At 44.5% G+C, this 11,962-nt stretch overlaps 1 pseudogene; it reads left to right on the top strand.

Moving 5' to 3' along the window:
- The first annotated feature begins 10,224 nt into the window (after window positions 1-10,224).
- Window positions 10,225-11,340, top strand: LOC129631647 (cyclin-dependent kinase 4-like; annotated as a pseudogene).
- The last annotated feature ends 622 nt before the right edge of the window (window positions 11,341-11,962 follow it).

Here is an 11,962-nt window from a genome sequence, read left to right as displayed (position 1 = left end):
TTAAAACTAAATGAGCATCTCCTTGAAAACTTAATTGTTTGGGAATGGAATGGGACATTCAAAAAGAGATGTCAGGGCTAGGGAGTGTTTTGTTAGACCATCTAATTTAAACTGTAAAATCAGGTTTACTAATTTTTTTTTTTTCTTTTTTGACCACATGATGCAGCTTCCAGGGTCTTAGTTCACTGAGTAGGGATCTTAACCACTGGACCATGAGGGAATTTTCCAACTTTACTAATTTTGATTCAGTATTTTCTTAATGGAATAAAATAATAAATTTTCAATTTTGTTAATAAGTACATACCTAAAATTAATTATAAAAATCACATTATGATTTTTAAAATATATTTATTTCCTGTACTCTGACTTAATTGCTTCAGTGTCTTTTCCCTAGTTCTGGCAAGTGGTGGCCACTCTCTAGGTGCGATGCTCATGCATCTCATTGCAGTGGCTTCTCTTGTCTTGCAGCCCAGGCTCTAGAGTGTGCTGGCTTCAGTAGGTTCACCTCCTGGGCTCTACAGCTCCGGCTCAGAAATTGAGACTCATGGGCTTAGTTGCCCCTCAGCATGTGGGATCTCTGACCAGGCAACAACCCACATCTCTTACATTGCCCAGTGGATTCCTTACCACTTACCCATAGGGAGGCCCACATATTTTTAAATACAGGTATTTTATAAAGATTGGAAGAAATCTGTATGTTATTTTCTACTTTTATTATTTTTTATTTTTTTTTTAACTAGAATAAGATAATGTTGAGGAGTTCCCTGGTAGTACAGTGGCTAAGAATGTGCCTGCCAATGTTGGGTGCACGGGTTCCATCCCAGGTCCCGGAAGAAGCCTCAGAGCAACTAAGCCCATGGGCCACAATGACTGAGCCTGTGCCCTAGAGCCCAGGAGCCATTACTACGGAAGCCCACACTCTCTAGAGCCTGTGCTCCAAAACAAGAGAAGCCACTGCAAGGAGAAGCCCGGGCACTGCAGCTGCAACTAGAGAATGCCCACTCACAGCAAAGACCCAACATAAGCAAAAGAAATAAGCTTTGAAAAAGAAATAGAATGTTGACAAAGTTAGTGAATGAAGAAGTAAAATAAAGAAGAGAATGGGAACCCACCCCAGTATTCTTGCCTGGAGAATTCCATGGCTAGAGGAGCTGGCAGGCTGCCCTCAGCGGGGTTGCAAAGAGTCTGGCATGAGTAAGCAGGTAAACAACAACTTCTGCACACAGCAGATTGAGCTCTGAAAAACAAATCTAAGCGTCTAACTTTCCTCTTGCAGATTCTTCAGTGACTTCCAGTAGCTTTTGGAATAAAGTCCTAAATCTTGCATAAATTAGCCTCTGCCTGGCATCACCACATATCCATTCCCTGTGTCCCAGTCACACTGGCTGACTTTCTGTTCAGTAAATATCTTCCTGCCTCAGAGCTGGCACTCAGGCTGTTCTCTCTGCTTGTAACACTCTTCTGTTTCTCACCTTGCCAATCCTAAGTGTTTCTTCCTCAGAGAGACCTTGTCTGATTTCTCAGTGTAGGTTAAGACTTTCTGTTTAATCTTGTCCTAGCACCAGGCCTGTGTCAGAGCACTTATTTCAGTAGTTACATTAAAATTGTGGATGAAATTGGCTGGCTGGCTGCTAGACTGTAAGCTCCATCATGTTCACTGCTGTATTTCAAGTTTGAGGCACAGAGCTGACGCTGAATGAAAATTGAATGAATGAAAAAAAAAAAATATAAAGACAACTCTTCTTGTTTCAATCAATTGTGTGTTTACACATGCATGCATGAATGCATGGATATGTAACTCCATGCTTTTATTACAAAAACATCATCTCATAAATAATGGTGTATGCTTCGTAGCAGTTTCAGTTGTATTTTAAGTGTATTTCATGGCGTTAAGTTCTTTCTACATCATCACACGAATGATGTAAATTGTAGTAAGATTATTGACATTGTGTGGGTTGCGATGGGAGAGGGTGTGACCCTGTATCGTGACCATTTATGCTGTTCTATTGTATTTCAGCTTCCTTGAACTTGTTTCAGGTGTTCTCAGGGAACTCTTTGTGGATGCACTTTCCCTCTTAGGTAGTTAACTGGTTGATTCTTTAGGTTCAGTTGTCTCTCCCAACCACCTGAGCTCAAGTGCTGTAGCCTCATTTCTTGACTGTTTGATCTGAGCTATTTCTTAGAGTGACAGAATTTTCTCCCCAGTAAGGTGGACACAGATCTTTCTCTAACGTGCTGTTATGTGGATGACAAGTTCATCCGTGTGAAGTCTTTAGAGTAATGCTTAGTGTGTAGGACGTGCTGAAACACCTGTCGTCAGTGTGATGATGTCATCACCATCACAATGTGTGTTCTTTTAAAGTCACTGTGGACTCTGTCGTCTCTGAAGACACCAGTCTTGCTGTAACTTGTCTAGATAGTGACACAATGTCACTCACTGTGTTGAATGTAACACTTCTGCGTAGACAACCCAGTGCTGGTTTTAATTTGTGTATTTTTCATGTATTTTCCACATACATGACAAATTCATGTTGATTGCAGGATATCATAATCTTAGGAAAAAAGAGGAAATTTTAAATTAGATTAGAGACCAACAGCTTGCTTCAAGCAGCTTTTAAGGATTTATCAGACTATTACTTCAACTGAATTGAGCTTTACCCTCTCACCTCTTCTCATTTTGGGTGAAACTAAGAATCCTCCTCAGGGCCCATTGGTGGAACGTGTTTTCATTTTAGGCACAGTTGAGCTTCAAGGATGTGTTCCTAGATTTCACTCCTGAGGAGTGGGAATGCCTGGACCCTGCCCAGAGGACCTTATACCAGGACGTGATGGTGGAGACCCTCAGGAACCTGCTGTCTGTGGGTGAGGATCACTTCCCTCTGAAGTAGGGATCTGCCCTGGGGTACCTCTGCATGTTCCCTCTGTACCTTTTGAGATCCCCTGTTTTTCTTGACTAAGCTCAAAAGCTTGTTGACTCACACATGTAAAGCTTCATGATTGGTATCAGGAGTTTAAACTTGTCTTTCCTTCAGGTGACCTGCCCACTGTGTGATACACAGGGAGTTTCTCCACAGCTCGAGTGTTTATAAAGCTGATTTCAAACTTTGAAATATCCAGTTGCCTGTTTTCTAGCCCTGTGTTCTTGGTTCAGTAGTTCTTAGATAGGAACTAGATACCTGCTGCATGACTGGCTGACAAAAGAGCTGGATTCTACACCTGCCAATGCAGGAGACACGGGTTGGATCCTTGGTCTGGGAAGATCCCACACGTCACAGAGCAGCTACGCCTCTGTGCCTCAACTACGAGCCAGCACTCTAGAGCCTGGAAGCTGCAACTACTGAAGCCCGTGCACCCAGGAGAAGCCGCAGCAAGGGAGGAGCACGAGCACTGCAACTGGAGCGTAGCCCCTACTTGCTGAACTTGGGGAAAAGACCAAGCAGCAACGAACACTCACCCGAGCCAAAAGAAATTAATACACCAATGTGTTAAAAATAACAGATACATTTATTAAAAAAAAGAGAGAGAGGTTGGATTCTGGAAGAAGCCACAGTATATAGCATTACTTCTGAATAGGAATTTCTATTTCTGATCTGAATGTTATCTCCATTCTGTGGCACAAGGAAGAAGACCCCTGGATTGTGGAGAATGAGGTGCTAATAGCAAAAATCCAGATGAGTGGGAAAGTATCCACAGTGTGATCACAGGTCAACTGTCACAAGGACAGAGAGGAAGCCACACCATTCATGGGGTTTGGGTGGGAGAGTTCTGTGAGAAAACAGATGTTTAATGTTTGTGAACTCTTACAGGAGATTTTTCTTCTCCATAACTTAGGGCTCTGTTCTTCGACATGTGAAATGTGCAGCACCCTCGAGTGGTGCTGTAGCACCCATGGAGATGAAGGCAAGATCTTTTTTTTAGGCTTGTACTGGGACTTTTTTGCTGTGTAGACTTTTGTCTATTTGAGATGAGTGAGGGCTATTCTCTACTTGCAGGGAGCATGGTTTCTCATTGTGGTGGCTTCTTTTGTTGTGAAGCCCGGGCCCTACGCTCACGGGCTTGAGTAGTTCTACCATACAAGCTCAGTATCTGTGGCTCATCAACTTATTCTCCGTGACATGTGAGATGTTCCCAGAACAAGAATCGAACCCATGTCTCCCACATTACTAAGCAGATTCTTACCATGGAGCCACCAGGGTGTTAGGGAAATTAAATAAATAGTCTTGTTTAGGCTTAAAGTGGAGAAGGCAATGGCACCCCACTCCAGTACTCTTGCCTGGAAAATCCCATGGACAGAGGAGCCTGGTGGGCTGCAGTCCATGGGGGCCCTAAGAGTCGGACACGACTGAGCGACTTCACTTTCACTTTTCACTTTGATGCATTGGAGAAGGAAATGGCAACCCACTCCAGTGTTCTTGCCTGGAGAAGCCCAGGGATGGGGGAGCCTGGTGGGCTGCCATCTATGGGGTCACACAGAATCGGACACGACTGAAGCGACTTAGCAGGCTTAAAGACAAAGCAGTGCATTCCTCTTACCTTGCTTCTAACCTGCATGGAAACTGCCCTGAGCGTGAATGTCCTGACTATCTCCTGTGAGTGCAAGTCTTGCAGCACCATAGATAAGATAAGGGACAAATCTTGAGATTGTTCAGCCTTTGCAGGGGCCCTTGCCAACCAAGGTCAAATTTGCCTGTTACTCCAGGTGTTTCTTGACTTCCTACTTTTGCATTCCAATCCCCTATAATGAAAAGGACATCTTTTTTGGGTGTTAGTTCTAAAAGGTCTTGTAGGTCTTCATAGAATCATTCAACTTCATCTTCTCCAGCATTACTGGTTGGGGCATAGACTTGGATTACTGTGATATTGAATGGTTTGCCTTGGAAACGAACAGAGATCATTCTGTCGTTTTTGAGATTGCATCCAAGTACTGCATTTCGGACTCTTTAGTTGGCCATGATGGCCACTCCATTTCTTCTGAGGGATTCCTGCCTGCAGTAGTAGATATAATGGTCATCTGTGTTAAATTCACCCATTCCAGTCCATTTCAGTTCATTGATTCCTAGAATGTCGACATTCACTCTTGCCATCTCTTGTTTGACCACTTCCAATTTCCCTTGATTCATGGACTTGACATTCCAGGTTCCTATGCAATATTGCTCTTTACAGCATCGGACCTTGCTTCTATCACCAGTCACATCCACAGCTGGGTATTCTTTTTGCTTTGGCTCCATCCCTTCATTCTTTCTGGAGTTATTTCTCCACTGATCTCCAGTAGCATATTGGGCACCTACTGACCTGGGGAGTTTCTCTTTCAGTATCCTATCATTTTGCCTTTTCATACTGTTCATGGGGTTCTCAAGGCAAGAATACTGAAGTGGTTTGCTATTCCCTTCTCCAGTGGGCCACATTCTGTCAGATCTCTCCACCATGACCCGCCCGTCTTGGGTTGCCCCACAGACAATGGCTTAGTTTCATTGACTTAGACAAGGCTGTGGTCCTAGTGTGATTAGATTGACTAGTTTTCTGTGAGTATGGTTTCAGTGTGTCTGCCCTCTGATGCCCTCTTGCAACACCTACCATCTTACTTGGGTTTCTCTTACCTTGGGCGTGGGATATCTCTTCACAGCTGCTCCAGCAAAGTGCAGCCGCTGCTCCATACCTTGGACGAGGGGTATCTCCTCACCGCCACCCTTCCTGACCTTCAACATGGGATAGCTTCTCTAGGCCCTCCTGGGCCCACGCAGCCACCGTTCCTTGGATGTGTGGTTGGTCCTCCCGGCCGCCGCTCCTGACCTTGGACATGGGGTAGCTCCTCTCAGCCGCAGCCCCTGACCTCGGACACAGGGTAGCTCCTCTCATCCACAACCCCTGACCATGGACTTGGGTAGCTTTTCTCCGCCGTTCCTGCGCCATTGCAGCCTGGCACTCTCAGCCGCTGCCCCTGACGCCGGACGTGGGGTAACTCCTCTTGGCTGCTGCACTTCGGGCATGGGATCCTCCCGGCTTCTGCCCCTGACCTCGGACGTGGGGTAGCTCCTCTTCGGCCACGCTTAGTGTGCTGGTTGCAGCTGCTGCCGCGCTTGGAACACGGAATGAAGCAGGGCAAAGACTAATAGAGTTTTAAGAAAATGCACTGTTCATAGCAAACACCTTCTTCCAACAACACAAGAGAAGACTCTACACATGGACATCACCAGATGGTCAACACCAAAATCAGATTGATTATATTCTTTGCAGCCAAAGATGGAGAAGCTCTATACAGTCAGCAAAAACAAGACCAGGAGCTGACTGTGGCTCAGATCATGAACTCCTGATTACCAAATTCAGACATAAATGGAAGAAAGTAGGGAAAACCACTAGACAATTCAGGTATGACCTAAACCAAATCCCTTATGATTATACAGTGGAAGTGAGAAATAGATTTAAGGACCTAGATCTGATAGATAGAGTGCCTGATGAACTATGGAATGAGGTTCATGACATTGTACAGGAGACAGGGATCAAGACCATCCCCATGGAAAAGAAATGCATAAAAGCAAAATGGCTGTCTGGGGAGGCCTTACAAATAGCTGTGAAAAGAAGAGAAGCGAAAAGCAAAGGAGAAAAGGAAAGATATAAGCATCTGAATGCAGAGTTCCAAAGAATAGCAAGAAGAGATAAGAAAGCCTTCCTCAGCGATCAATGCAAAGAAATAGAGGAAAACAACAGAGTGGGAAAGACTAGAGATCTCTTCAAGAAAATTAGAGATACCAAGGGAACATTTCATGCAAAGATGGGCTCGATAAAGGACAGAAATGGTATGGACCTAACAGAAGCAGAAGATATTAAGAAAAGGTCGCAAGAATACACAGAAGAACCATACAAAAACGATCTTCACGACCCAGATAATCACGATGGTGTGATCACTGATCTAGAGCCAGACATCCTGGAATGTGAAGTCAAGTGGGCCTTAGAAAGCATCACTACGAACAAAGCTAGTGGAGGTGATAGAATTCCAGTTGAGCTCTTTCAAATCCTGAAAGATGATGCTGTGAAAATGCTGCACTCAATATGCCAGCAACTTTGGAAAACTCAGCAGTGGCCACAGGACTGGAAAAGGTCAGTTTTCATTCCAATCCCAAAGAAAGGCAATGCCAAAGAATGCTCAAACTACCACACAATTGCACTCATCTCACATGCTAGTAAAGTAATGCTCAAAATTCTCCAAGCCAGGCTTCAGCAATACGTGAACTGTGAACTTCCTGATGTTCAAGCTGGTTTTAGAAAAGGCAGAGGAACCAGAGATCAAATTGCCAACATCCGCTGGATCATGGAAAAAGCAAGAGAGCTCCAGAAAGATATCTATTTCTGCTTTATTGACTATGCCAAAGCCTTTGACTGTGTGGATCACACTAAACTGTGGAAAATTCTGAAAGAGTTGGGAATACCAGACCACCTGATCTGCCTCTTGAGAAATCTTTATGCAGGTCAGGAAGGAACAGGTAGAACTGGACATGAAACAACAGATTGGTTCCAAATAGGAAAAGGAGTTTGTCAAGGCTGTATATTGTCACCCTGCTTACTTAACTTATATGCAGAGTACATCATGAGAAACGCTGGATTGGAAGAAGCACAAGCTGGAATCAAGATTGCCAGGAGAAATGTCAATAACCTCAGATATGTAGATGACACCACCCTTATGGCAGAAAGTGAAGAGGAACTCAAAAGCCTCTTGATGAAAGTGAAAGTGGAGAGTGAAAAAGTTGGACTAAAGCTCAACATTCAGAAAATGAAGATCATGGCATCCGGTCCCACCACTTCATGGGAAATAGATGGGGAAACAGTGGAAACAGTCAGACTTTATTTTTTGGGGCTCCAAAATCACTGCAGATGGTGACTGCAGCCATGAGATTCAAAGACGCTTACTTGTTGGAAGGAAAGTTATTACCAACCTAGATAGCATATTCAAAAGCAGAGACATTACTTCGCCAACAAAGATTCGTCTAATCAAGGCTATGGTTTTTCCAGTGGTCATGTATAATGTGAGAGTTGGACTGTGAAGAAGGCTGAGTGCTGAAGATTTGATGCTTTTAAACTGTGGTGTTGGAGAAGACTCTTGAGAGTCCCTTGGACTGCAAGGAGATCCAACCAGTCCATTCTGAAGGAGATCGGTCCTGGGATTTCTTGGGATGGAATGATGCTGAAGCTGAAACTCCAGTATTTTGGCCACCTCATGCGAAGAGTTGACTCATTGGAAAAGACTCTGATGCTGGGAGGGATTGGGGGCAGGAGGAGAATGGGACGCCAGAGGATGAGATGGCTGGATGGCATCACTGATTCGATGGGCGTGAGTCTGAGTGAACTCTGGGAGTTGGTGATGGACAGGGAGGCCTGGTGTGCTGCGATTCATGGGCTCGCAAAGAGTCAGACACGACTGAGCGACTGAACTGAACTGAACTTGGCAACCAACCCCAGGCTTAGCAGCATCCAAGTTGGCTCCTGGATCCTCCTCTCTGCCTACCATGAGGTAGATAAAGGTAACTTAAAACCGTCGAATGAGAAGTTACAACTGAAAAAAAAAAAAAAAACTACACATTTGTGAAGAGGATTATCCATATTACAATGTCACATTATATTTTGGCTGATGAAATCTTCACTTTTTAAATCGACTCTCTTTAGCTGGCCCACAGCTCCAATAGTGTCCCCCACTGCCCTTTCTCTCTCCATTCTTTGTCCTGTTGTGGCCTTACACCCCTCCCAACCCCTCTGTCTCCCTCTCCATCAGCTGGTCCCCTTCTAACTGCCCCAGTCTCTGAGTGGGGAGCGGGAGCCCAGGTTCCCCTACTCTAGCAAGTTTGTTTACCCCTTTAGATTCTTCTGATTAAAGACCCCCATCTACCTGGAGGGAAGTTCCAAGATTTTTGTCAGTCCTTCTGTCCCTGTTATCACAGTCAATTTGAGCACTATTTGATCTATATTTTAGCTGTAAAGCTATGACTATAGAAAGGAAAGATAGCTTGTTTGACACAGGATGGCCATGATATTGTTTAGACTCTGGAGAAAACTGGTTAAGATGATTTTTTTTTTCTTTGAAAGTGCAAACCCTGTTCTTTTTACATATGGAATTAAAAACAGCAAGCTTGTTAAAAAGACCTGCCGAAAAAAAAGCTGAAAGTTAACCTTTGCCAGGGCTTCCCAGATGACTCTAGTGGTAAAGAACCTGAGAGCCCCTGGGGGAGACATAGGAGACGTGGATTTGACCCCTGGGTAGGGAAGATCCCCTGGAGGAGTGAATGGCAACCCACTCCAATATTCTTGCCTGGAGAGTCCCATCATGGACAGAGGAGCCTGGTGGGCTAGAGTCCATGGGGTTGCAGGGGGTTGGACAGGACTGAATCGACCCTGCATAGCGTGCAACCTTTGCCATGTCCTGGAAATACATAACCCAATTTTCCAGAGATTTCAGTCTTGGGCAAATTAGAATTTTAAACCACAGGGCAGGGGGTGGGAAGAAAAAGTGAAAGAGATTTTAAATCTCAAGCAGGAAAGTATGAAAGCTCTTATGTCTGTCGATCTGCATTTATGTTTGTCTCAGTGTGTGTCTTTGTTTTTGGATAATATTGCTGAGGTTAATTTGTAAATTAGCTCTAATTCAATTGTTTGTTAAAAAAAAAAAAAGTAAGCACTTACAAATCAAACAATTACAAGAGAAATTAACCTAAATGAATTTCAGGTTCAGATGAAGTGGGAAATATTCAATATTAAATATCTATTATTAATGTTTGTTTGCTAATCTAATTAAGACATGTCTTGTGTCTTCAACATTGTCTAATACTTTTATTGCACCTAGGTTTAATGTTAAGTAAGTTTGTCAACACTTAAAGTAACTCGAGTGAAGAAACTTTTAAGGAAAGAATGCAAATGAGATTGGAGATTTTAGATAAACTCTGTTAGGAATGATTATACTTTAGAAATGTCTGTCTAAAATAATCTCTGCAGATTTGAATAACCTGAGCTTCTAGGGTTGTGCTAAACTAAGTGATGGGGCAGCTGGTCACATGGTGAGGGGCGGGGGTGGTAAAGGGGGCCGCTCTAGCCTGCGGCCTGTGTCTATGTTTGGGCCCATAGCTTCCAGCTGCCTAGGACAGACCTCGAGTGTATGGCGCTGCAGGAACCAGCTCAGGGATCTGGATAACGGGCCGACCACGCAGCTCCTGACATGGGGCGAGGGTCTCCTCTGGTCTGAGAATGGCTACCTCCTGATATGAGCCAGTGGCTGAGATTGGTGTCGGTGCCTATGGGACAGTGTACAAGGCCCGTGATCCCCACAGTGGCCACTTCGTGGCCCTCAAGAGTGTAAGAGTCCCCAGTAGAGGAGGTGCTGGCGGGGGCCTGCCCATCAGCACCGTTCGGGAGGTGGCCTTACTGGAGCGTCTGGAGGCTTTTGAGCATCCCAATGTTGTCAGGCTCATGGACGTCTGTGCAATGGCCTGAACTGACCGGGAGACCAAAGTGACCCTGGTGTTTGAGCATGTGGACCAAGACCTAAGGATACATCTGGACAAGGGACCCCCACCAGGCTTGCCAGTGGAAATCACAAAGGATCTGATGCACCAGTTTCTAAGAGGCCTGGATTTCCTTCATGCCAACTGCATCGTTCACCGAAACCTGAAGCCAGAGAACATTCTGGTGACAAATGGTGGGACAGTCAAGCTGGCTGCCTTTGGCCTGGCCAGAATCTACAGCTACCAGATGGCACTTACACCTATGGTTGTTACAGTCTGGTATCGTGCTCCAGAAGTTCTTTTGCAGTCTACATATGCAGCACCCGTGGACATGTGGAGCATTGCCTGTAGCTTTGCAGAGATGTTTTGTCGAAAGCCTCTCTTCTGTGGAAAATCTGAAGCTGACCAGTTAGGCAAAATCTTTGACCTGATTGGACTGCCCCCAGAGGATGACTGGACCCGAGAGGTCTCTCTACCCCAAGGAGCCTTTTCCTCCAGAGGGCCCCGCCCAGTACAGTCGGTTATCTCTGAGCTGGAGGAATCTGGAGCACAGCTGCTGCTGGAGATGCTGGCTTTTAACCCACACAAGCGAATCTCTGCCTTCCAAGCCCTGCAGCACTCTTATCTACACAAGACAGAAGGTGACGCAGAGTGAGCAACAGAATGGCTGGAACAGAACCAAGGTGAAAGACACCAAATTTCCCTTCTTTTGAACACTTGAGTGGAGAGCCCCACCACTGAGAAGGCAACCTCTGCCTTCACCTCTGAAGCTGTGGAGACTCCTCCTCTAACTTTTTACAGACAATATTTTACTGCCTTAACGATATTCCCCTCCTGCCCTTCTTTTTGAGGCTTATCCTTATTCTGTGTCCTTACACCAAGGAATATGTCCCTTGTTCTCCCCTTCTAAATACCTTTATATTGGGATCCTTTTTTATACAGGACAAACAAAACAAACAAAATAAATAAATAAATAAACTAAGTGATGAAAGTTCGTTGAATATCTAGGTCATTTCCAAATAAAATAAGATTCTGAAACACAGGTTACTGAAAACTCATTTCCTCTTACAGACAAACTAAAGAGATTTTGGACTATTAATGAATACTTTTGGTGCCACCCTGAGATGTTCTCTATAAGAAAGCAAATATTCTTAGACATTATCACTGGTATTTATGTTCACCAGTCTACAAAATGCTAATATAACAGACAGCTCATGGTTGCTTAAGGAAAGTAAGATGTGTGTTTTTAGTAAGAAAGGTATGAGAAATGTGGGCCAATCACCTTGCTTTGTCCCCCCTGGTTAATTTGTCTCAGGACCCTCCCCTTGGGTACACAGGCACACCCTGGATCTTGAAGTAAAGGCTTCTCAGAGGAGCAAAACTCATTATGGCCTGGACTGATCCTCTGACTTTTAACTCCAAGGCACCTTTCTGCACTTGTGTACTGTCTCCTTTATCAGACAGGGTTTTTTCCTTTCTTT

This window comes from Bubalus kerabau, chromosome 17 (assembly GCF_029407905.1).
Source record: "Bubalus kerabau isolate K-KA32 ecotype Philippines breed swamp buffalo chromosome 17, PCC_UOA_SB_1v2, whole genome shotgun sequence".
In the NCBI taxonomy this organism is placed as follows: Eukaryota; Metazoa; Chordata; class Mammalia; order Artiodactyla; family Bovidae; genus Bubalus; species Bubalus kerabau.
This window is presented reverse-complemented; position numbering and strand designations above follow the sequence as displayed.